Source organism: Diaphorina citri, unplaced genomic scaffold, assembly GCF_000475195.1.
Source record: "Diaphorina citri unplaced genomic scaffold, Diaci psyllid genome assembly version 1.1 scaffold1672, whole genome shotgun sequence".
Classification (NCBI taxonomy): Eukaryota; Metazoa; Arthropoda; class Insecta; order Hemiptera; family Psyllidae; genus Diaphorina; species Diaphorina citri.
In genome coordinates, this window is record NW_007379098.1 from 22,154 (window position 1) to 47,615 (window position 25,462).

Consider the following 25,462-nt stretch of genomic DNA (forward strand, 5'->3'; position numbering starts at 1 on the left):
ACCATTCATTCTATAGAAATTGTAGGAGATGACACACGGAGAAAGAAGACTAAAAAAGGTTCTCTCCTATCAGCAACGTGTTAAATTTTGAACAGCACGTTTAACCTTAAACAATGTTACATTGGTTCCTTTTACAAACATTTTAAAGAATATTTCTTGTAATTTGGTCATCTCCACTACCAAGTATAATCGCTGGAAAACTACGCAGCCACCTACGATGAATCGGGGAAAGACATAAGAGGCATCAATGTCTAGCAGAGAACTTGTCTTGTATAATACGAGGGCAATGTCAATGCCAGACCAAGTACTTCTCAGCAAAACGGACGGAAAAAATATATAAAATGAAATCAATCAAAATAGTTTTCTGGGTACGTGCGTGAATGTTGGAGGATTAGGAGACCTGAGGAGAAGACAGTACATGATGGGCAGAGATTATGCAAAATATAGAGAGGTAAAAATAGAAAGTAGTCGCAGATAAAATATAGTACATCTGAGGTAGATCCTGTCAATAGGATAGAAATATGATTGAACACGAATATTACAGTCTCATTCTAGATACTATATGTAGATTTTCTTTCACAAGGTGACTAAGGTATTCGAAGGTTAACCGCAATGCGCGGCGCGACGACGACTTTTAAGTGTTATGTATAGGCAACTTATAATAAGTGCCATCACCTGTTTCAAATGTACACAGAAATCGTCCTTATGGGGTTGGTTTTGGTTTATTCAGGTATTCTCGAAAAAAATTTCACGTGCATACCTGGTTTTTAAGAGTGCCCTATTGATCTTCTTCTTTCAGGTGATTCACTTGGCGACTGTACGATAAATCGTATAGTGGTTTTTATTAGCACGATACTCGTGGATCGTCCAATAAAGGTGATCTTATCGGGCGTTCACTTCGAGAGTTTCAACACTCAACGTTTCAGTTGTAAAAAGCTTTTCTTTGTGGTTCAAGCGAATCTAAATCGTACACTTTTGGAGAACTATGTTTGCCACTGTGAATAAGTTCATCAGTAGCCCTTTGGTGTACAATCTGATGTTGAAACGCACTTTTGGGCAACAGCAGATACTACACAAAAGTCCAAAAAATAGAACGTTATAGGTAATCCTTGTTTTTTAGTGAGATCCTAAAAAAAGTGTATAGGTATGTAAGTTCTTCTGAATCTGGGTTGAGGTGAGTTAGTACCTAAGAGAAGCCTTTTCCATCAATGTAAAAACAAGCATCTATCAAAGGACCTTCTCTAGTCCTACTTCAGGCGACGTGTTTATGATGTCATGAAAGATAGACCAACATGCACATACTTCCACAATATTGATGAAAAAGAACATTCTATTGAAGAGATAAAAACTAGACATCTTGGCATATTTGGCAAAGATCTTTGCTGAATATTAAAGTCACATAAAAACAACAATATTGTCATAAACCATAAAGTCAACCTTTATATAGAGACCTACTTCAATCAGTGTCGTATGGTACGTGACATTTATTTGATTGATTTCATAAGGCTGAACCTCCAATAGATACCTGATGTATAGGTAGGTCCCAAGTATCTACCTACTACTTTGGATGGGGGAGGGAGGGGAGGGGTATTTTGGAGCGACAGAGGTACCTAAGTATTTTATAAAATCAGGAAAATACATGATTATACAGGGAGAATTTCGAATACAAGTACACATCTTAGTACATCACTTATCTTTATAAAAATATACTCGTAATATAGCTGCCTTACATAATAGGACTGGGGTATCTGTCCTGAGATATCCTGAAAGATAGGTACGTGACATTTATTTGATTGATTTCATAAGGCTGAACCTCCAAAAGATACCTGATGTATATTAGATAGGTCCCAAGTATCTACCTACTACTTTGGATGGGGGAGGGAGGGGAGGGGGATTTTGGAGCGACAGAGATACCTAAGTATTTTATAAAATCAGGAAAATACAGGGAGAATTTCGAATACAAGTACACATCTTAGTACATCACTTATCTTTATAAAAATATACTCGTAATATAGCTGCCTTACATAATAGGACTGGGGTATCTGTCCTGAGATATCCTGAAAGATATTTCGTTTGGACCGTTCGTGTACCTTCAAAAAAATTCCAACCAATCGCCACTAGCAACAGACATACCTGGACACTTTTGAAGTAGGTACACGTATTGTAACATGTTTGAAACTTTTTCTTTCGCGTAAATGTCACTTACAAAAGTTTAACGTCTGAAAAATAAATTTGTCAAAGTATTTTTTATTGAGCTTTTAATTTTTTTCTATCTCTGTTCGAAACATAAATAGAAAATGTATTGTAATAAATTTAAATCAAGAATCAAGATAATAAGTCAGTAGTAGTATCTCTGAACAAATGAGAGATTAATCAATGCTGATACTAAACCTATCCTATATCCAATACCGTTTGTCCTGTGTCTTTATACAGCTAGATTAGAATATATGGTCACATTTAGTCAATTCTAATGTTAGTCAATACCAACCAGGGTGTAGGCGAAAACTTCAAATACAATTCTGGAGTTTTTGAATTAGTTATCAGAACTGATTCATGGGTCATTAATGTCATTATTCATTATTGTCATTAGTGTTTGCATTAGGTCTTCATTCATCAATTGAAATGTGTACTATGTATTTCAGATATTCAAGAAAAAAGGTGATGTTAACAGTTTTACTCGTACTAGTCAGTAATTAGGTACTGTCAGTAAGTCCTTTTGCAAGCTGAATACTATATATACCTACTGCCAAAGCATCCTATCTCAAAGAATGTAACAATGATAATATTTTTATCCTTATTTAAAAGAGAGAAAGAAAAAAAGAGGCAGATATTTAGGAATTATTCAATCCGTCTGGGAATTCTGGGATTACTTTTGTTTCTGAGGTATCCCAGTATGCTTTGATTGTTATCTTTAGCCAACCTAGAAATTCAATGTTTTGTTTTGTTGGGTTCGGGACATGGTGTATTAGCATCGGAGAGAAATCACCAATCACCACAGTCTAGAATTCTAGATCCAATACTGGGATTACTCTTTGGCTGATGTGATGGGTACTAAATCTAATCAGCCAAATCAATGGTGATTCCTTCGAGATGACTTTGGTTAGTAAATATTGAATTGTTGTTGATACATTGGTACATAGTTGGTGATGACTTGTAACAAAGCTTCGATTTTTGGTGGAGTTGAAAATTTCAACACTAATCTCTTTGGTGACGGCACATTCTGCAAGATAAATATTCGACCTCACGAGGAAGATTATTAGGTATACCGCGTTGGCTCCCAGAACAGTTAGCGAGGCAAAGGTGCGGGTTACGTTTCGTGGTACCTCAAGAGTAAGTTTCTACGCAATACGTACCTACCTATGTAAATAGTGAAAATTTCAGCCCCACCCTATATGCAAATCGTGATTTCTGTTCGTGTTTTGGCGCCACCCCGTACATGATGTACTTGCACAACTTATTTATTGTACAAAAACCCTGAGTCATGTTCATACATGCTCGAGACTCCAGATGATTATCTCCAGAAGCAGCTCAGAGCTTTGTAATTAATCGGGGCATGGTCCACTGAGCAGAAGCTCTCTCTCTAATAAAGATCGCCTTCTCTATCAGAGCACAACTTTACCATCCTTGGGATCTCACAGAAACTTTACCTCCCTCCTATACAGTATGATCCAGAAAAAGGCCAATGGCCGTTTGAGCCACAAAGGCCACCCGAGGACAAGATTCGATGATTCGTATAAGCTTAACCCAACACTTAGGACTGTTTGTCATCCCTACTACTGAGTCTTAGAGCGGGTTTTTTGTGTACGGAGTTGAGCTGAAATCCGCGAACAAGAATAGCTATGACCATACTCATAGATCATAGATTTTTTTCTAGCTCTACATAGAACTGCTTGGAATTAGGAATCCTAATGAATTTTCAGAATGTCAAGCCAACACTAAAATATTAGTGGATGTACCAAATTTACGTTTACACTGATCCCATTATTCATAATTTCATACCTATGTGAAACTATTTTCATAATGGTGTTTATTTACCATTATCTATTCTACCTATTATGGTGGTTGAAGGTGAACAGTGTTCACTGAACACTATTTCATACATAGCTAACTAATATTCATTTATCTTCTTATGATTCAAGCTTAGGACTGTTTGTCATCCCTACTACTGAGTCTTAGAGCGGTTTTTTTTGTGTACGGAGTTAAGCTGAAATCCGCGAACAAGAATAGCTCTGACCATACTCATAGATCATAGATTTTTTTCTAGCTCTACATAGAACTGCTTGGAATTAGGAATCCTAATGAATTTTCAGAATGTCAAGCCAACACTAAAATATTAGTGGATGTACCAAATGTACGTTTACACTGATCCCATTATTCATAATTTGATACCTATGTGAAACTATTTTCATAATGGTGTTTATTTACCATTATCTATTTTACCTATTATGGTGGTTGAAGGTGAACAGTGTTCACTGAACACTATTTCATACATAGCTAACTAATATTCATTTATCTTCTTATGATTTCAGGTAAGCTTTTGTCATACCTAATGAAAATCAGCTACTACTGCCAAAATGTTGACGGGTAAGTTTTCTCCTCCTATCTTGAGAACTTTCATAAAGCGGGAAAGAACAAAAGTGAATTTTTCCTAAGAAAACAAACGTCTATCGAAATTCTAAAATTCAAAGAAGTTTAGCAACACTCACATACTCGAACACATGGATGTAACTTTCTTGAATTCAAAAAATTATGCAAAAATGTGCAAGACGAAAAGAAATTCGAAACTGTAACTCAAACCTCACTTCGGAACAAATCGTACCCTTGCGTTTCTCGGAACTCTGATCACTGAACCAGATCATCTGGAGGGGTCCCAAAAGGGCGACTTCGGGATTAGAGCGTATCCTTACCAGATTAAATCAGACAAATAATGGTGGATTTGGGTACGGAGTAAGATCTGAGCTCACATAATTAAAAGAAGAAATAAGGGAATTGAAAATTTTGTTAGGATTTGAGCGTATCCTTACCAGATTAACTCAGACAAATAATGGTGGATTTGGGTACGGAGTAAGATCTGAGCTCACATAATTAAAAGAAGAAATAAGGGAATTGAAAATTTTGTTAGAAATATATGATTATACAGGGAGAATTTTGACTACAAGTACACATCTAAGTATATCACTTATCTTTATAAAAATATACTCGTAATATAGCTGCCTTACATAATAGGACTGGGGTATCTGTCCTGAGATATCCTGAAAGATATTTCGTTTGGACCGTTCGTGTACCTTCAAAAAAATTCCAACCAATCGCCACTAGCAACAGACATACCTGGACACTTTTGAAGTAGGTACACGTATTGTAACATGTTTGAAACTTTTTCTTTCGCGTAAATGTCACTTACAAAAGTTTAACGTCTGAAAAATAAATTTGTCAAAGTATTTTTTATTGAGCTTTTAATTTTTTTCTATCTCTGTTCGAAACATAAATAGAAAATGTATTGTAATAAATTTAAATCAAGAATCAAGATAATAAGTCAGTAGTAGTATCTCTGAACAAATGAGAGATTAATCAATGCTGATACTAAACCTATCCTATATCCAATACCGTTTGTCCTGTGTCTTTATACAGCTAGATTAGAATATATGGTCACATTTAGTCAATTCTAATGTTAGTCAATACCAACCAGGGTGTAGGCGAAAACTTCAAATACAATTCTGGAGTTTTTGAATTAGTTATCAGAACTGATTCATGGGTCATTAATGTCATTATTCATTATTGTCATTAGTGTTTGCATTAGGTCTTCATTCATCAATTGAAATGTGTACTATGTATTTCAGATATTCAAGAAAAAAGGTGATGTTAACAGTTTTACTCGTACTAGTCAGTAATTAGGTACTGTCAGTAAGTCCTTTTGCAAGCTGAATACTATATATACCTACTGCCAAAGCATCCTATCTCAAAGAATGTAACAATGATAATATTTTTATCCTTATTTAAAAGAGAGAAAGAAAAAAAGAGGCAGATATTTAGGAATTATTCAATCCGTCTGGGAATTCTGGGATTACTTTTGTTTCTGAGGTATCCCAGTATGCTTTGATTGTTATCTTTAGCCAACCTAGAAATTCAATGTTTTGTTTTGTTGGGTTCGGGACATGGTGTATTAGCATCGGAGAGAAATCACCAATCACCACAGTCTAGAATTCTAGATCCAATACTGGGATTACTCTTTGGCTGATGTGATGGGTACTAAATCTAATCAGCCAAATCAATGGTGATTCCTTCGAGATGACTTTGGTTAGTAAATATTGAATTGTTGTTGATACATTGGTACATAGTTGGTGATGACTTGTAACAAAGCTTCGATTTTTGGTGGAGTTGAAAATTTCAACACTACTCTCTTTGGTGACGGCACATTCTGCCAGATAAATATTCGACCTCATGAGGAAGATTATAAGGTATATCGCGTTGGCTCCCAGAACAGTTAGCGAGGCAAAGGTGCGGGTTACGTTTCGTGGTACCTCAAGAGTAAGTTTCTACGCAATACGTACCTACCTATGTAAATAGTGAAAATTTCAGCCCCACCCTATATTCAAATCGTGAATTCCTACCTCCTATAATGGTGAACTTACTATCGCGATCTCAAGTTAGATTGTAGTCTATAGGGCGAACGCAAATAAAGTAATTACAAGGCTCAAGCTTACCAGTGAATAATCATTGTGATAATAACTTCATTTTAATTTTATAGTGGGTGGTGCCAAATTGCAAGATGATTGCCCTCAATGCCCACCTCTGTGGGCGAGTGGTTAACACTCTCAACAGTTGCTCAACCCCTATAGGTTCAAATGTAGGCTAGGGTGGAAATTTTTTGTCTAAACTTTTCTCTTCCTGTATAAGCATGGGATGTAAAGATTATGCTTTGAGATAAAGCGAAAACGATTATAAGGCAGCGGTTTTGTGCATTAGGGTTCACCAAAGGCTATTACCACCCCGTATACTACACGAAAGGAAAGAGAAAAAAATGGTTCGAATGTATTTTCACTCGTATACATAATTAGATGTATTATAAATTATAATAATTTCAAGAAATTGCATAATGCAACCTATCAAAGTGACTCACTTTGTACTAATTCATATTCCGATACGAATATTAGGGGAGCAACGCCTATATGTATATCGTACCCTTGCGTTTCTCGGAACTCTGATCACTGAACCAGATCATCTGGAGGAGTCACAAAAGGGCGACTTCGGGATTTGAGCGTATCCTTACCAGATTAACTCAGACAAATAATGGTGGATTTGGGTACGGAGTAAGATCTGAGCTCACATAATTAAAAGAAGAAATAAGGGAATTGAAAATTTTGTTAGCGACCAACTTGTTCTGTCGGTGATTTTTGAACTGGATTTCCAGTTTTCACATGAGATTTGATTATTGCCAATCTGGGCGGTTATAGACAGTACCTACATATTACCGTCTTAGACAGTTACCCGTCCAGATCTACACCAAACTCGACGCGACAGGCGAAGTTGTAAATTGCATGGAAACGTCATTGTCACTTGGAAAAACTATAGATTTGAAATAAGTAGTTCAGATTTCAAATAAGTACCCAAACTGTCACAAGTGAAAATTATAAAATAAAATCATTTGGCACCAAAATCACTTGTAGGTACGAATCATAGCAAGGTTCCCCTATTGCTTGTTACTTTTTTCTAATACGACTTTATTATTGAGGGTGTTTGAACACTCGGAGTAATTTATAGATAAAATCATTTGGCACCAAAATCACTTGTAGGTACGATCCATAGCAAGGTTCCCCTATTGCTTGTTACTTTTTTCTAATACGACTTTATTATTGAGGGTGTTTGAACACTCGGAGTAATTTATAGATCCATTATATCGTTATAAATATTACAAGATCGGTGAACCAGTACAACACCTAAATGAAGCTATTAAGCAAAATGGAACACAAAGTTTCTTTTTGTACATACCACCCGTTTCAAGGTACCTATATGTGTGTGAAGCTTATAATGTCTTGGCATTTAAATAATAAACTAGCGAACTACATACTTTTGCTTTTATGTAATAAGCACATTGGGTTACCTATTCAAATTGAGCTTTTAAGCCAGATGAAACCGTTGGCCGACCTCGCTCTAATCCCTTGAGCTCTTTTTCTCTCTTTTTGATTCAAATTTTCTGAGGGTAAATAAAATCTGAGAGTAAAATTTTATCGGCAATTTCTGGAGTAATCTTATGGTGCTGTTTAGTGGTTTAGCCCCCTTCTATGAACCTCGCTCTAACCCCTTGAGCTCTTTTTCTCTCTTTTTGATTCAAATTTTCTAAGGGTAAATAAAATCTGAGAGTAAAATTTTATCGGCAATTTCTGGAGTAATCTTATGGTGCTGTTTAGTGGTTTAGCCCCCTTCTATGAAACATTACACACACGATACCTAGGGTACCCCATGTTTGTCAATTTCAGAAGAAATTTTAATTTCACTGTAAAATTGGCAAGTAGTAATGAACAAGAATTTGAGCCTAAATAAGAGGTGGTTTCAGCACGCGAGTTAGCAGATAAATGAAGGAATTGTTTAAACATTACACACACGATACCTAGGGTACCCCATGTTTGTCAATTTCAGAAGGAATTTTAATTTCACTGTAAAATTGGCAAGTAGTAATGAACAAGAATTTGAGCCTACTAAATAAGAGGTGGTTTCAGCACGCGAGTTAGCAGATAAATGAAGGAATTGTTCCAGAAGCAAAAAGCAAAAACAATATTTCACTGTTAAATTGGCAAGTAGTAATGAACAAGAATTTGAGCCTAAATAAGAGGTGGTTTCAGCACGCGAGTTAGCAGATAAATTAATGAAGGAATTGTTCCAGAAGCAAAAAGCAAAAACAATCCACAGTTAAATAGATCATATATTCAAAATAATATCCACCAGAAATCCTTTGTAGAACCACGGATCCGTGGATCCGAAGTTTGGAAACACTCGGTGCTCATTGTTGCACATGCAGGACCTCACAGAACATTAGAACTTTGTCACAAAACATGAAAGACATGAGATTGTTCTCCATGAAACCCAAGCACAATATATCATATTATTAAACAAACCTATCCTCCAGTTATCATCGGGCTTGAAGTTAATGGGGATTTAGTAGAGATAGTGGATAGACATCACCACTGTTTTCAATGGATTTAGTATTTTTTGTAGTTTTATCATCTCCACTATTTTCAACGGATTTAGTATTTCTTGTAATTTGGTCATCTCCACTACCAAGTATAATCGCTGGAAAACTACGCAGCCACCTACGTTGAATCGGGGAAAGACATAAGAGGCATCAATGTCTAGCAGAGAACTTGTCTTGTATAATACGAGGGCAATGCCAATGCCAGACCAAGTACTTCTCAGCAAAACGGACGGAAAAAATATATAAAATGAAATCAATCAAAATAGTTTTCTGGGTACGTGCGTAGCTTTGCAAATCTCATTGTCTGCTAATAACCCCGGCACAACTCACCCCGGCAGCTTAGAACCGAGTGCTCTGTAATCAGTGGCGACATTTTGGGGGGAGTTATCGTCATACCCAGGAGTTATTGTCATACTCTGTATGGTTGCCAAACTTTTATTTCTAGAACACAAATTTGCTACCATTAAAGGCGCTCAAATGAATCTTTACTTCCAAAGCTTTAGAATAATTTCATGATTTACCTTGTGTTAATTAAAGAAAGTAAAATTAAAAGTCAGATTTGTATTCTCGTAGTGTGTGACCAATTTACTTTATTTGTGGTAACATGACGGCTTGCTTTAGGACTTAATCTCTTAGCAAAATCGGGGTTGACACAAATTAATCAATTAGTGTGCCCTCGCACTTTTTCCACCAAGAGTTCGATGAAATGACGCCACTGTCTGTTATAGATTAATAAAATGTAGGTACCATTCATTCTATAGAAATTGTAGGAGATGACACACGGAGAAAGAAGACTAAAAAAGGTCCTCTCCTATCAGCAACGTGTTAAATTTTGAACAGCACGTTTATACGTTTAACCTTAAACAATGTTACATTGGTTCCTTTTACAAACATTTTAAAGAGGAGAAAATAATAAATTAGTACTATACCTACTTCTTGTGGTCATCATTTCAAGTTTTAAACAAGAACCTCGTAAGTTATTACAAAACGAAAAGTCATTTACACGCGGTTTCCATTGCTGAATTTCATTATAGGGCCCATTTACAGCAGCACATCATGGCCCACGTACAATACGTTATACCTTTTACATCACTCTTCCAGACGAAATATCTGATCATCAGGCTCGATGGAAAACTGTTAGCATTCATGGCCCACGTACAATACGTTATACCTTTTACATCACTCTTCCAGACGAAATATCTGATCATCAGGCTCGATGGAAAACTGTTAGCATAATGGGACAACTTTTTCTAAGCTGACAGTCCAAACAAAGCACTACTTAACGTATACTGACCAGAGTGATCAGTGAACACTTGAAAAATCGGTGTCAGTAAATACCATCATGTTATCGTGAGTGAATTTGTTCGTCTCAGATCTCTAATTTACAGAGGATTTTCAAGTAGCAACATGACGGCTTGCTTTAGGACTTAATCTCTTAGCAAAATCGGGGTTGACACAAATTAATCAATTAGTGTGCCCTCGCACTTTTTCCACCAAGAGTTCGATGAAATGACGCCACTGTCTGTTATAGATATTTCTCTTCGTTTTCTTAATGAGGAATCTATTACCAGAAACTGGTTCCCGGTTACTTATTAACTGGTTGTTGTGAATGTGTCTGATGTGCATCAATAATAGAGTTGTTTCTCTCTGAGCTTTAAACTTTGAACGGAACTATAGGTACTCAAGACTGGAGGTATGCTTGGCAATACTGACCTCTTAGGTGTAGGAACGTACGTACGAAATTGTGTATTGTTAATTTTGTTTGGATTGCAAAGTCTGTAACATTGCGAAGTCTGCAGCAGATTTTTTTTTAAGCAAGGAACATCCAATATTATGATCTGTCAAATATTATGATCGTACAGTGTCGTCATTGTAGTTTTTCTCAACTACATTTTTAAGCAAGGAACATCCAATATTATGATCTGTCAAATATTATGATCGTACAGTGTCGTCATTGTAGTTTTTCTCAACTACATCATGTATGTATGTCCCATTCTTTTCGATCAACTTGATAAAGAATCCCTAAAAATTCCGCTATTGAACGATAAAATTTCCCTTTCCTGACTCTTGTATGTATGTCCCATTCTTTTCGATCAACTTGATAAAGAATCCCTAAAAATTCCGCTATTGAACGATAAAATTTCCCTTTCCTGACTCCCATTCTTTTCGATCAACTTGATAAAGAATCCCTAAAAATTCCGCTATTGAACAATAAAATTTCCCTTTCCTGACTCAAAGAAAAAATAAAAAAATTTCACGTGCATACCTGGTTTTTCAGAGTGCCCTATTGATCTTCTTCTTTCAGGTGATTCACTTGGCGACTGTAAAATAAAAAAATTTCACGTGCATACCTGGTTTTTCAGAGTGCCCTATTGATCTTCTTCTTTCAGGTGATTCACTTGGCGACTGTACGATAAATCGTATAGTGGTTTTTATTAGCACGATACTCGTGGATCGTCCAATAAAGGTGATCTTATCGGGCGTTCACTTCGAGAGTTTCAACACTCAACGTTTCAGTTGTAAAAAGCTTTTCTTTGTGGTTCAAGCGAATCTAAATCGTACACTTTTGGAGAACTATGTTTGCCACTGTGAATAAGTTCATCAGTAGCCCTTTGGTGTACAATCTGATGTTGAAACGCACTTTTGGGCAACAGCAGATACTACACAAAAGTCCAAAAAATATAGAACGTTATAGGTATTCCTTGTTTTTTAGTGAGATCCTAAAAAAAGTGTATAGGTATGTAAGTTCTTCTGAATCTGGGTTGAGGTGAGTTAGTACCTAAGAGAAGCCTTTTCCATCAATGTAAAAACAAGCATCTATCAAAGGACCTTCTCTAGTCCTACTTCAGGCGACGTGTTTATGATGTCATGAAAGATAGACCAACATGCACATACTTCCACAATATTGATGAAAAAGAACATTCTATTGAAGAGATAAAAACTAGACATCTTGGCATATTTGGCAAAGATCTTTGCTGAATATTAAAGTCACATAAAAACAACAATATTGTCATAAACCATAAAGTCAACCTTTATATAGAGACCTACTTCAATCAGTGTCGTATGGTACGTGACATTTATTTGATTGATTTCATAAGGCTGAACCTCCAAAAGATACCTGATGTATATTAGATAGGTCCCAAGTATCTACCTACTACTTTGGATGGGGGAGGGAGGGGAGGGGGATTTTGGAGCGACAGAGATACCTAAGTATTTTATAAAATCAGGAAAATACAGGGAGAATTTCGAATACAAGTACACATCTTAGTACATCACTTATCTTCATAAAAATATACTCGTAATATAGCTGCCTGCTGCCTTACATAATAGGACTGTGGTATCTGTCCTGAGATATCCTGAAAGATATTTCGTTTGGACCGTTCGTGTACCTTCAAAAAAATTCCAACCAATCGCCACTAGCAACAGACATACCTGGACACTTTTGAAGTAGGTACACGTATTGTAACATGTTTGAAACTTTTTCTTTCGCGTAAATGTCACTTACAAAAGTTTAACGTCTGAAAAATAAATTTGTCAAAGTATTTTTTATTGAGCTTTTAATTTTTTTCTATCTCTGTTCGAAACATAAATAGAAAATGTATTGTAATAAATTTAAATCAAGAATCAAGATAATAAGTCAGTAGTAGTATCTCTGAACAAATGAGAGATTAATCAATGCTGATACTAAACCTATCCTATATCCAATACCGTTTGTCCTGTGTCTTTATACAGCTAGATTATAAGATGGTAAAGTGCCGTATATAGCAAAACCGTCCTCGACAGAGGCGATTGATTTGATACGACTGGAAATTTTCGGAGTAGGTAGATACGGAATGGTTAGATTGATCAGTAGGTCACTACCAAAATAGGAATAAGGCACTATAAAAGATACGAGTGCACCTTTTCGAATTTATGATGGGTATTTGTAAAGTAACAACGGAAACCTTTTCACTACCTTTAGCCACTTTGGTCCTGAACTCAATGTCCCTAAAGTCGAGCTCCCCAATTACCCACCAATGTCTGACCTGAGGAATGAGTGAAGGGGTGAACTGAACATTCAAGTAGAGAGGTAATTATTGAGGGAGTTTTTGTAAAGTGTTAAATAAATCATCTGCAAGTTGGAGACCCTGTCGGCAGAGAAGTTCCACATTATGACCATCACATCTGCGAAGACACGTCCAAACTTATGAATATCTAAACAGAGAACAGACTAGTTTGAATTTTGACACCATATTGTTTGTGTGTTTCGACCATATGATATCCGCCTTGACCGAAGGCTCGAGGGTGAAATTTTTACTCTTTCGGTCCGAAGAGAGATTAGTTACCCAGATAACGCAGTAATGGATGTCTATAAATGGGCCAAAGATTAAAAAGCATTGTTCTCAAATGATGTTCAGGATTTGAAAATTTCGGGGAGGATTTTACACATCAAATTTTAATATGCCAAATTTCAGCCCAATTGAATTTACAAGGAGCGGAAGAGCTAGAGGAGACACCTCCTAAACTTTGACCAATTTGAGAGATTCGAATAAAATCTTTAAGGAGATTGAAAGTCTATATAAGGTGTGTTAACAGTTTTACTCGTACTAGTCAGTAATTAGGTACTGTCATTAAGTCCTTTTGCAAGCTGAATACTATACCTACTGCCAAAGCATCCTATCTCAAAGAATGTAACAATGATAATATTTTTATCCTTATTTAAAAGAGAGAAAGAAAAAAAGAGGCAGATATTTAGGAATTATTCAATCCGTCTGGGAATTCTGGGATTACTTTTGTTTCTGAGGTATCCCAGTATGCTTTGATTGTTATCTTTAGCCAACCTAGAAATTCAATGTTTTGTTTTGTTGGGTTCGGGACATGGTGTATTAGCATCGGAGAGAAATCACCAATCACCACAGTCTAGAATTCTAGATCCAATACTGGGATTACTCTTTGGCTGATGTGATGGGTACTAAATCTAATCAGCCAAATCAATGGTGATTCCTTCGAGATGACTTTGGTTAGTAAATATTGAATTGTTGTTGATACATTGGTACATAGTTGGTGACGACTTGTAACAAAGCTTCGATTTTTGGTGGAGTTGAAAATTTCAACACTACTCTCTTTGGTGACGACACATTCTGCAAGATAAATATTCGACCTCACGAGGAAGATTATTAGGTATATGTCGCGTTGGCTCCCAGAACAGTTAGCAAGGCAAAGGTGCGGGTTACGTTTCGTGGTACCTCAAGAGTACCTAAGTTTCTACGCAATACGTACCTACCTATGTAAATAGTGAAAATTTCAGCCCCACCCTATATGCAAATCGTGATTTCTGTTCGTGTTCAGATAAATATTCGACCTCATGAGGAAGATTATAAGGTATATCGCGTTGGCTCCCAGAACAGTTAGCGAGGCAAAGGTGCGGGTTACGTTTCGTGGTACCTCAAGAGTAAGTCACATTCTGCAAGATAAATATTCGACCTCACGAGGAAGATTATTAGGTATATCGCGTTGGCTCCCAGAACAGTTAGCGAGGCAAAGGTGCGGGTTACGTTTCGTGGTACCTCAAGAGTAAGTTTCTACGCAATACGTACCTACCTATGTAAATAGTGAAAATTTCAGCCCCACCCTATATTCAAATCGTGAATTCTGTTCGTGTTTTGGCGCCACCCCGTACATGATGTACTTGCACAACTTATTTATTGTAAAAAACCCTGAGTCATGTTCATACATGCTCGAGACTCCAGATGATTATCTCCAGAAGCAGCTCAGAGCTTTGTAATTAATCGGGGCAACAAACTTATGAATATCTAAACAGACTAGTTTGAATTTTGACACCATATTGTTTGTGTGTTTCGTCCATATGATATCCGCCTTGACCGAAGGCTCGAGGGTGAAATTTTTACTCTTTCGATCCGAAGAGAGATTATGGAAAGACATGACAGCTTAATCTTTTCAACAAATCAAAAATTTCCAGCCATAAAAAGTTCGTGCTAAGTGAACTCGAAAATTAATATTTTGAGGGTCCTAGTTTGAATTTTGACACCATATTATTGTTTGTGTGTTTCGACCATATGATATCCGCCTTGACCGAAGGCTCGAGGGTGAAATTTTTACTCTTTCGGTCCGAAGAGAGATTATGGAAAGACTTGACAGCTTAATCTTTTCAACAAATCAAAAATTTCCAGCCATAAAAAGTTCGTGCTAAGTGAACTCGAAAATTAATATTTTGAGGGTCTTGTGATTTGTGATGCCTTTCTTGAAGATTGAATTTGGTTTTGTTGTTGTTGACATTAACACATTCAACGCAGTTATCGTTAACGGATTTAATTTGCCTTTCTTGAAGATTGAATTTGGTTTTGTTGTTGTTGACATTAACACATTCAACGCAGTTATCGTTAACGGATTTAATTTGAAATACTTATCTGTCCGAGACTGTCTGTTTTATCTTACAATCAAGAGTCAGTTTCACCGCAACTAACTCTAAACGATCCGTAAGCTATTTACATAAATCCAGCCAAAGTACGTAGGTAACTAATCTACTTAGTACTCTTGGTACTACATGTAGAACTTCCGAGATGGCAAACATCTTGGACGTGGGATTTCTATTCCATGAGAACCTTTGAAGATTCCTTAGTGGTCTAACCACGGGAAAGGTTTCTAATTGCTTTTTCTAATGTGCAGCCATAAATCACACCAGTGGACTCTATTAATACCTATTGGTTGTGTTTTACCCATTGGAACTGAACTTTAATTTGGAAAGACAGTAGACTGTAGCAATTGTATTAACGTGTCGTGTTTGATATGAATTTTATTTTTAATAAGCATAAATCCAGCCAAAGTACGTAGGTAACTAATCTACTTAGTACTCTTGGTACTACACGTAGAACTTCCGAGATGGCAAACATCTTGGACGTGGGATTTCTATTCCATGAGAACCTTTGAAGATTCCTTAGTGGTCTAACCACGGGTTGTCATATCAATCAAAGTGATTGTGAAACGAATGAACCTGTACAAATATGTGGCTATATGTACACTGAGTTTAAATTCAAATATAAACAACAAAACTCCATGTTAATCCAGGCGAGCGGGGAAAACAAGTGATAAACTGAATTATAGGTTTCAATGCTAATAAGAACAGACAAGTTTGCATAGGAGTTTCGCTATACATGGAGTGTGATATGTCTAATACCCAGCATAATACATAATGTAAGTGGAGTGGTTACATGTCTAACCTACAATAGTCCAGGCAGAAAAGGAATCAAAAGGATACATTTAGCCAACTTGCAGTTCGTCCCAAATTTTATTAAGAAGATTCTTAGAAGAGATTTGTGTGAGAAGTCATGTTTGCTAGAGTGCGAGTGTAAAGTAGAGTGATATGGTGATGGCAGTTCGAAACATTTTATATCAACAGATCAAAACACTTTTAAATTTACTATGAGAAAATCTCAAGTCTAGCCTTAGGACAAAACACTAGAAATTTGGTTCATCAGGATATTTAGGAGCTCCTAAATTATCTCAAGATTTATTTTTTCCGATCTGAAATAGAAATTTATAAACCTATCGGTAAACTGTCAATTTTAGGTTTAAAGTGTGTCTAATACCTTCAACAGGTAAGTAGACACACTAAAATAGATGTAAACAAACAGAATAGAGGAAGAAATGAATAAAATCCATGCATCTCAAGATTTATTTTTTCCGATCTGAAATAGTAATTTATAAATCTATCGGTAAACTGTCAATTTTAGGTTTAGAGTGTGTCTAATACCTTCAACAGGTAAGTAGACACACTAAAATAGATGTAAACAAACAGAATAGAGGAAGAAATGAATAAAATCCATGGGATTAGAGCCATCAGATATGTATTTGGAACTGATTGAATACATTGATAGCCCATATCAACCGTGTAATTTGTCAGTATCATAAATCCATTCGAAGGTTAACCGCAATGCCGCAATGCGCGGCGCGACGACGACTTTTAAGTGTTATGTATAGGCAACTTATAATAAGTGCGGCGAATGAACAGGACAAAGGTGCCGAACTTGTCAACTTCAAGAGGCTTTGAGTACAAATTTGATTAAGAAAATAAATGTATGAAAAAGTGCCATTAATTGGGTATGTTTATTGCCACTTGTGCAGTTCATTTTTAGAATCGATCTGTTACTCCATCAGGTGCATGGCATAAAATAACGAGAATTCTTGCATAAGGAATAAGGAACAAGATAAAGGATAAGAAGAAAGAAGACGTAAGGTTCCACTTTAATCTGATGCCTTATTTTACGGCTTTTTTTAAACCTCTCTCAAGTCACTTCTTTACTGTCACCGAAAAACCAACAGATATAGAAAGAGTGCCTAGCGGGCTCTTCAGTAAACTTCTTTACTGTCACCGAAAAACCAACAGATATAGAAAGAGTGCCTAGCGGGCTCTTCAGTAAAGTATGGACAATGTAACAACAATGAGCTCAAAACCAGGGGGAACTTTATATGGAAACAAGTTCTGGGAACAAAAACCTCTGAAACCACAAATGAAAAAAACACCTATAAGTTTGGATGTCTATGTGCAGCAGCTTTCAGAAAGAGAGGACACATAAATAATTTATGCAGGAATCAAGCCTGAGTTGATTAACGAAAAATAAAATTATCGACCCAAATGTACCCGATGTCTCAAAGTATCTCTGTGAACTGAGGACAACGTTATTATCGCTTTGTGTATTTTAAATGCAAGAAGCTACAGAGAGGACACATAAATAATTTATGCAGGAATCAAGCCTGAGTTGATTAACGAAAAATAAAATTACCGACCCAAATGTACCCGATGTCTCAAAGTATCTCTGTGAACTGAGGACAACGTTATTATCGCTTTGTGTATTTTAAATGCAAGAAGCTGATAGATATTGACCAGGACCTGTTGACTACTTACTATAGTAAGAGTAAGTACCTATGGTTATCTGGATATTTTAGATAAATACGGCTAAACACCAAAAGTTGCTAAGCCCGAGTAATTTGAAGAGTCGTGTATAAAATGAAAATCGATCAATTACCTACGCAATATTATTGCTTAAGAACTTAAAATCTTTAGTAATCCCATGTTCGGCCTATGGTTATCTGGATATTTTAGATAAATACGGGTAAGCACAAAAAGTTGCTAAGCCCGAGTAATTTTAAGAGTCGTGTATAAAATGAAAATCGATCAATTACCTACGCAATATTATTGCTTAAGAACTTAAAATCTTTAGTAATCCCATGTTCGGTAATAAGGAGTAGACAGTTACTATCTAATTGTAGCACACATTAGTAGCATTTCCCCATATTTTCCAGCAGTTCCTGCAAGCAATTCAAATATTTTCTTCTGTTGTGATAGTGACACATCCACTAGAATCAGCGGATGTGCCAATTTTACTCTCGTACCAAAGCTATGAACGGGTTAAGATTTCTTCCCAAAAGTCACACGAAAGAAAGCTCACATTCTTGTGATGTTCCTAACACATGAGCTTTATTTTAATTAAATATACAAAAGCTACATAAACAATGTTTGACAAGGTCCCAAAATAATAATAATTCATTAATTAAATGTAAACAAGTTGACGGGTCTTTTTTACAGGGTCCGACAGATCCACAGGTGGTTTCTTTGTGGTACCGTTGTAATTAAATTTATTTCTTGATTATCTGATCATCTGTTCAACACCTTTTTTTTTCGTTCAGCTCAGTGATTCCTAAAATTTATAATCTTTTTATAAGGATTGGTTACTTGGAAGTTATAACGGTTGAGGTAAAACACGTAGAAAATCAGCATAAATATTGAGACTTGATCTGGTCATCTGTTCAACACCTTTTTTTCATTCAGCTCAGTGATTCCTAAAATGGTATGGCCAGGTTTATAATCTTTTTATAAGGATTGGTTACTTGGAAGTTATAACGGTTGAGGTAAAACACGTAGAAAATCAGCATAAATATTGAGACTTTTCCACAAGATGGTAAAGTGCCGTATATAGCAAAACCGTCCTCGACAGAGGCGATTGATTTGATACGACTGGAAATTTTCGGAATAGGTAGATACGGAATGGTTAGATTGATCAGTAGGTCACTACCAAAATAGAAATAAGGCACTATAAAAGATACGAGTGCACCTTTTCGAATTTATGATGAGTATTTGTAAAGTGTTAAATAAATCATCTGCAAGTTGGAGACCCTGTCGGCAGAGAAGTTCCACATTATGACCATCACATCTGCGAAGTATTCGAAGGTTAACCGCAATGCGCGGCGCGACGACGACTTTTAAGTGTTATGTATAGGCAACTTATAATAAGTGCGGCGAATGAATAGGACAAAGGTGCCGAACTTGTCAACTTCAAGAGGCTTTGAGTACAAATTTGATTAAGAAAATAAGTGTATGAAAAAAGTGTCATTAATTGGGTATGTTTATTGCCACTTGTGCAGTTCTTTTTCGATAGAATCGGTCTGTTACTCCTTCAGGTGTATGTATAAAATAACAAGAATGCTTGCATAAGGAATAAGGAACAAGATAAAGGATAAGAAGAAAGAAGACGTAAGGTTCCACTTTAATCTGATGCCTTATTTTAATTAGCACGATACTCGTGGATCGTCCAATAAAGGTGATCTTATCGGGCGTTCACTTCGAGAGTTTCAACACTCAACGTTTCAGTTCATCACCTGTTTCAAATGTACACAGAAATCGTCCTTATGGGGTTGGTTTTGGTTTATTCTACTAAGTAGGTATTCTCCACGGTCAACTCAATCCGATTCCACCTCAATCTTTGCTAGATCATCAATATTACCTATCTAACGCTATAATGGAACATCTATTGATGAGCTTCCCTACTCCTTATTACTGTTTGTATCTTCCCAAGGTATGTACATAGGTAGAAGGTATTCTCCACGGTCAACTCAATCCGATTCCACCTCAATCTTTGCTAGATCATCAATATTATCTAACGCTATAATGGAACATCTATTGATGAGCTTCCCTACTCCTTATTACTGTTTGTATCTTCCCAAGGTATGTACATAGGTAGAAAAAATCTACTGACATCCAAGTAACGAAATACCGGGTAACTTTAGCGGTATAATTATAAGTGAATGTGAATGAGTGAATGGATCTTGATTTTATAATATAAGATAAGGGAACTGTGAAAAAACTCTAGATGTGGCACATCAACTTCTAACAGCCTATATTACAAGGGACCTAATCGTATATCCAGAACTCATGAAAACTCAAGGAATGAAGATCATCTTTCCTCATATTTTATTCATGACATAATATCACTCAAGCAATTTAAAAGCGAAGAGCAACATAATATAGTACTCGTATTAATATGAATTTAGCAACCGCTGTACAAGTGTACATTACATACAGAGATACACCTATATCGTTTTGATTCCTAAAACAATGTACCCAAGTATTCCTAACTGAATGCCATGAATCTACTCTTAGCATATCATAGGTAGATTGAATTCTTCTTGTAGACCAGAAATAAAGCATAGAAGCAAACTTTTTACTTGTTCATAGAAATTCATTTCAAAGTCACTGGATGATGTTCATAGCCATTGAGTGCAAAGTAAGATGGTCTTTGCCCCTTGTCCATGTAGACACAGAGCCTCGCAATTGCACACACAAAATGCTGTAAGTTATATTTTATACGTTTTTATTCATTGATGATGAAATATAGTTTTCTGATTCTATACGAACATAATTGTCTGAGATAAAAAACACATAAATTTCACATATTTAAACAAAAAAAGTACACAAGAAAAAGAAAAAAAAACTTTTCAAACATAATATTTCTATAGGAAAGAAGAACAATAAACAATAAAGTGCAATTATATTGAATCTTTTTGTTTCAACAGGGTGAATCAAACTATGGTGCCTACGTGGAATGTCTAATTTGGCTAAAGATGCCTGGGCAGTTTAAAACCAACACTGATATCCTGTAATGTAACCCCAGAACTTTTGCTGCGTGCGAAATGAAAAGTATGGAGTTTTTTTTATCCATCGCTGGAGCTAGTCAGATTATTTCAATGATTCTCAACTGTTCCGTTTCTGATTAGGTTCCAAGATTTATTCACACTGTAATCAATAAAGTGCAATTATATTGAATCTTTTTGTTTCGACAGGGTGAATCAAACCATGGTGCCTACGTGGAATGTCAAATTTGGCTAAAGATGTCAGGGCAGTTTAAAACCAACACTGATATCCTGTAATGTAACGCTAGAACTTTTGCTGCGTGCGAAATGAAAAGTATGGAGTTTTTTTTTTTCCATCGCTGGAGCTAGTCAGATTATTTCAATGATTCTCAACTGTTCCGTTTCTGATTAGGTTCCAAGATTTATTCACACTGTAATCATTTAAACTAACTTGGCTAGCCATATGAGAATCAAAGAGCTCATAGAACACCAGCCGAGTTTTAACGTAGCTTTTGTCCGGCAATCACGCCCCAAACCTGATTGGTCTGTTTTTCAACCCAAGTGCTCATAAAGATTATATTCCATAATGCTTCAGTTAGACAAGGGCATCAGGGCATGTGATCCCATTAATACGTCAATAATTTTAATTAAACTAATTGGAACAAAACCCATTTCCTAGCTATCACCGGCGTCAGACAGCCTAGGGCGCGTGCTTCAGTTAGACAAGGGCATCAGGGCATATGGTCCCATTAATACGTCAATAATTTTAATTAAACTAATTGGAACAAAACCCATTTCCTAGCTATCACCGGCGTCAGACAGCCTAGGGCGCGCTAAGTTCTTATTTAGCCTGACATCGCTCTCGAGGGATTACAAGAATGTGTCTGAAAGTGTCAAGTGTTCATGTTGTATTGAGAAAAAAAAAACTTGTCCTTGATCTTGTAGGCGCTCTCGAGGGATTACAAGAATGTGTCTGAAAGTGTCAGGTGTTCATGTTGTATTGAGAAAAAAAAACTTGTCCTTGGATCTTGTAGTGAAATAAAGATCACGAAGAGGTCAACTGTAGAAGACCGTTTCGACCTTTTTCGATCTCATCAGCTCGACCGTTTGAATGAGCTGGTTAAAGTGACTCAGCAATGTAAAGCAGTGCTGATTGAATCACCCATTAATTTTTTACTATAGGTACACTATAGTCTATAGTCCTACGTGGACATTATTGGTTTAACGTATCGTACATCAGGACTTGGAGGCTGAACACTGAAGATAGGGCAATACCTCCCGGTGATTCATTCAGACCCCAACTGAGCCACCAAACGCTCTAGACAGGTCAATTATTTTTCTATTGAAGATGACTTGATGACCCAAGAGCCCCCAAGTAGGACCAATCCGGGATCTCTATGAAACACATTTATTCCTAGTGGTGGAATAGGAAGATTTATATCTCGGTCGTATACAATAGCTAACACCTACGTGACTTAGGAGTTAGTGAGAAGTGTAATAGAATAATAAGACAAAAATTATGAATGATTTGGATTACCTACTTGAAGAGAAACAATCAACAACAATTTATTGATGAGCTGCCCAAAGTTTGGGCAATACAAATAATTAGAGAATTGTGAAAGGTATCTTCAGCAGGTAATCTTACAAACCAATTAGAATCGACTCTTGTATCAACATCAAAAGTCCTCCTTGGGTCTGGATTGTATGATATACCTACATTAGGTAGGTAGTTATGATTGAATGGAAAAGTTATATAGAAATGAAACAGGCAGTAAAGTTGTACAGGTTGTGTTATAACTCAGAACTAAGAAACATCCAGTAAAAAATAATCAAAATCCATCTCCCTTGTACATCACAGGAAAAAAGAAGCGACGCTCTCAAACGTGAAAAAAAAAGGTAAATAAATATACATAAGTTAGAAAATATAGAGGAATTTTCATAGCGTAACACTTTGGGAGGTAAACCATGAAAAGAGCAAGAGCTAGAGGAGACACCTCCTAAACTTTGACCAATTTGAGAGATTCGAATAAAATCTTTAAGGAGATTGAAAGTCTAAGGTCGAAAAATAAATAGCCCAATGCCCAAACACTGAATGTAACAACTTGCCCTGGGCAATTTGTGAAGAATAAAATTTGTTTGAACCCAATGCCCAAACACTGAATGTAACAACTTGCCCTGGGCAATTTGTGAAGAATAAAATTTGTTTGAAATATTAATGTCTAGAGAAGAAATTTTAATTAAGTGATTTAGAAGAAAGAACAAAAAATAAGTGTAAAACTTACACCCAAACTTTTTCCATTTGAGGTTAAGACTTTTATACCTCATCTATAGAATAGCTATAAGATTAATTATTGTCGAATGAGATTGAAAAGTCCCTTTGCCAGAGGTGGACAATGTATCTTTAACCTACCTACATAGGTTTTCTATGCTTCGAAGAGTGGGCGGTTGTCATCTAGATAGTGCAAACACTATGCCTTCCATGATCAATTATTTAAAATTTAAATAACATAACCGCAAATTGGGCGAAACCACAATAACTCTTGAAGATAAAGCGAAAACCCCGCCCAACAAACGGATATTGAACAATACTAGATGGCCAAATTGTGAACCCTTTTGTGGTGGATTGCACTATCTGCATAAGAAGATGGTCCAAGAGCCAACATCATTGCTATTCCAGACGGAACGTATATTAGTCTCTGTCATAAGTCATTAGACAGGACTGACTCTGAACCCTTTCTTGCTTGAAAAATCTTCAGTCCGAAGCTGAAATCTGAGATTTCCGAGCCCTAACAAAGGAAGATATTGAAAAGTTTTCATATTATCAAAAACTACAGTAGATACCTAAGTACTTGTCCCGAAAGAGTCGATAGACAATTTTTGTTATGTATACGTAGGTACTCTGTGTAGTACCTACCTAGATTTCATCTATCACCGGAATAACTTTATAAATGACTTAAAGCTCATTGATGATTGATGTCATTAGGCTTATATTTAGTGAGGTATGCCGTATGCGGTGAAGTACCTATCTACCAACATTATCGAAAAATTTCATTAACGATGTCCAGAAGTAGGTACACAGCGAACTCAAATGGCTCAAGTAATTTAAAAGTGAAGAGCAACATAATATAGTACTCGTATTAGTATGAATTTAGCAACCACTGTACAAGTGTACATTACAGAGATACACCTATATCGTTTTGATTCCTAAAACAATGTACCCAAGTATTCCTAACTGAATGCCATGAATCTACTCTTAGCATATAAGATTATCCCAAATATAGTACCTTCGCAGCATTGATCGTCCGTCGAGAGTTCTGTTATAAACAAACTAGCAACTCGTTTTTCTTTTTTTAGTAGCTACGGGCGTGATTCGAACGACCTAGATGATTAAAATGCTTAAAAACTATAAAAATTAAAACAAGAGAATATGAGAGAGAGAGAGACGCTGAATCGTGATGGAAGTAATGCTGCAGCGTTTCATAACATTTTTATCTACCAAAGCTTTTCACAGTGCCGAATGGCATATACTCGTAAGAGTATCCCAAATATAGTACCTTCGCAGCATTGATCGTCCGTCGAGAGTTCTGTTATAAACAAACTAGCAACTCGTTTTTCTTTTTTTAGTAGCTACGGGCGTGATTCCAACGACCTAGATGATTAAAATGCTTAAAAACTATAAAAATTAAAACAAGAGAATATAAGAGAGAGACGCTAAATCGTGATGGAAGTAATGCTGCAGCGTTTCATAACATTTTTATCTACCAAAGCTTTTCACAGTGCCGAATATCACGTGACATGGGCCACTGAATTGTCCGAAGAAAAATGGAAAACTGTCATTGATACATCAGCCAAATATGCTGCTGAAATGGACAAATTTATGTGGGATTAGAGCCGCTGAATCGTGATGGAAGTAATGCTGCAGCGTTTCATAACATTTTTATCTACCAAAGCTTTTCACAGTGCCGAATATCACGTGACATGGGCCACTGAATTGTCCGAAGAAAAATGGAAAACTGTCATTGATACATCAGCCAAATATGCTGCTGAAATGGACAAATTTATGTGTGGGATTAGAGCCATCAGATATGTATTTGGAACTGATTGAATACATTGATAGCCCATATCAACCGTGTAATTTGTCAGTATCATAAATCCCACATAAGTCTACGTACTGAGTTTTTCTTTCGCCAAGATTGACAGAAATACATACATATTTCGTGTTTCCGCAACATGCCAGAACCTCGAGACTTCGGCGCATTTGAGAAGAGATAAGTTGTACACATACTATAGGTTGTAAGATTTTTTGTTAGTTTAGAGATCGTTTTTCATTTAGTCATAAGAACATCCCCATCAGGCATTTATCTTTAAACC

The 25,462-nt window shown here is 36.3% G+C and overlaps 1 long non-coding RNA gene across 1 annotated transcript; it reads left to right on the top strand.

The window, feature by feature from the left end:
- Window positions 1–666: 666 nt before the first annotated feature.
- LOC113470575 lies at window positions 667–21,187 on the top strand. The gene is made up of 3 exons (XR_003393586.1): window positions 667–730; window positions 20,057–20,198; window positions 20,632–21,187. It is a non-coding gene; the product is annotated as an uncharacterized LOC113470575 (long non-coding RNA).
- Window positions 21,188–25,462: the final 4,275 nt, after the last annotated feature.